The following is a 2,742-nucleotide window of genomic DNA, read 5'->3' as shown; positions in this document are numbered from 1 at the left end:
AGGCATTTTCCTTTGGTCACCCTTAAACTCTCTTAATTCAAGCAGAGTAACACAACATAAAAAGTCCAGATGGGTTTGGTTGTTTATGCAACTAAGCCAGGGCAGACAACTGTGGAGTGGCACATCCAGAAAAATACCAGGACCCAGGCACCCATGCATTTTCAGTGAGTAGATAAAAGCCAATAGTTAGCCCATGAAACTCATACTGTGAAGTCTAGCTGAAGATAAACGACAACAGAGGTCCCACTTTCCTCTCTGTATGAATTTGGGAAACACAAGAAGGACTAGATCATTCTTAGAGGATGTTAAATTTTCATAATTATACTGAATAATTGACTTGAGTAGGAACCCTGGAACACCCCTCCCACCATGACACTTCTCAGGTTTTTCTCCTTTTATGAATCCAGCCAAAGAACAAAATAAAAAAACTATCCCTTTTTTTTTTTTTTACCATGCAGAGTTTATTTTTTTGTGTTACTCTTTTTTTTTAATTAATTTTTTATTTTTTATAAACATATATTTTTATCCCCAGGGGTACAGGTCTGTGAATCACCAGGTTTACACACTTCACAGCACTCACCAAAGCACATACCCTCCCCAATGTCCATAATCCCACCCCCTTCTCCCAAACCCCCTCCCCCCAGCAACCCTGTTTGTTTTGTGAGATTAAGAGTCACTTATGGTTTGTCTCCCTCCCAATCCCATCTTGTTTCATTGATTCTTCTCCTACCCACTTAAGCCCCCATGTTGCATCACCACTTCCTCATATCAGGGAGATCATATGATAGTTGTCTTTCTCTGCTTGACTTATTTCGCTAAGCATGATACGCTCTAGTTCCATCCATGTCGTCGCAAATGGCAAGATTTCATTTCTTTTGATGGCTGCATAGTATTCCATTGTGTATATATACCACATCTTCTTGATCCATTCATCTGTTGATGGACATCTAGGTTCTTTCCATAGTTTGGCTATTGTGGACATTGCTGCTATAAACATTCGGGTGCATGTGCCCCTTTGGATCACTACGTTTGTATCCTTAGGGTAAATACCCAATAGTGCAATTGCTGGGTCATAGGGCAGTTCTATTTTCAACATTTTGAGGAACCTCCATGCTGTTTTCCAGAGTGGCTGCACCAGCTTGCATTCCCACCAACAGTGTAGGAGGGTTCCCCTTTCTCCGCATCCTCGCCAGCATCTGTCATTTCCTGACTTGTTCATTTTAGCCATTCTGACTGGTGTGAGGTGATATCTCATTGTGGTTTTGATTTGTATTTCCCTGATGCCGAGTGATATGGAGCACTTTTTCATGTGTCTGTTGGCCATCTGGATGTCTTCTTTGCAGAAATGTCTGTTCATGTCCTCTGCCCATTTCTTGATTGGGTTATTTGTTCTTTGGGTGTTGAGTTTGCTAAGTTCTTTATAGATTCTGGACACTAGTCCTTTATCTGATATGTCGTTTGCAAATATCTTCTCCCATTCTGTCAGTTGTCTTTTGATTTTGTTAACTGTTTCCTTTGCTGTGCAAAAGCTTTTGATCTTGATGAAATCCCAATAGTTCATTTTTGCCCTTGCTTCCCTTGCCTTTTGCGTTGTTCCTAGGAAGATGTTGCTGCGGCAGAGGTCATTTTTTTGTATGTTACTCTTGAACACGAACATGGAACTCTATGCCATTCTACAGTGTGAGTGCTAAGTAAAAATGATTTCAAAACTCTTAAGGAGGACAGTGTAAGATACTTGTATGATCAGGGTGCTGAAGACATAACCTGGGAGGAGTCTCCTTAAAAATATAGTTTATAAGAATTAAAGGAATTGCAAAGATGAAAAAGAGCTCAATGTTGACCCCACCGCCCGCCCTCCAAGGTGGATAGGAAATAAGACTCATTTTCTAAATCATCAGAGGAAAAATATTTTAACAGAACTAATTTGGAATTATTTATCTATATTATTATTTCCCATTCTAGAAGGAGATGGAGAGCGTAGATCTCTATGGTAATAATCTTGTTTCAGAAATATTTAAGGAAGACAATGTTGCTTCATACAGCCTCGTCAAGTGAAAAGAAAGTGTGAGGGATAGGTAATGTTTCTGTTAATATCTCAGCCATGATTTTGGTCCAGATGTTTTATTTCCTATGCTGGCCCTATTTAATTAGTAGCAGATTCAGGATCGTCACAGATATGAGTCTGCCAAACCATCACGATGAAACCATTACACCGTATAGTTGTTTTAGCTGTTCCAGTTATTTTTTTCTTCTTCTCTAAGGGTTATCATGTGCTCTCCTCACAAATAAAATCTGTTCATCTGGGAGAAATGGCAGCATGCTGTGTTTGCTCATGTTTACCTTTGAAATTATTTTTCCTTAAGCGATGGTGGATTTTCTAGATGTTTTATGTAAACTTGAAATTGAGTAAGAAAATGGTAAAATATACCAACAACAACAACAAAAGCCCCAACACAATGGGTTGAACAATTGTTCCACATTGTCCATAAAATGTCGAATTGTTGGGTGGAAGTTTGTCGAACCAAGACTGAAGTGTTCAGGTCTTGGTGTTACAGAAGAAAAGCAGACACATTTGGTTTGAGAATAGAACTCTAAGTAAGGACTGTAGCTAACCATTTCTCTATAATTTATTTTACTTTGCTGAAACAAGCTTTGATTTCTCCCCCACCCTACCCTGCTTCCTTTTTTTTTTTTTTTAACAATCTTGCCCATCAAGTCCTCAAAGCCCATTTCAACTATTTC

This window comes from Mustela erminea, chromosome 6 (assembly GCF_009829155.1).
Source record: "Mustela erminea isolate mMusErm1 chromosome 6, mMusErm1.Pri, whole genome shotgun sequence".
NCBI lineage: Eukaryota > Metazoa > Chordata > Mammalia > Carnivora > Mustelidae > Mustela > Mustela erminea.
Note: the sequence above shows the minus strand (reverse complement) of the source record.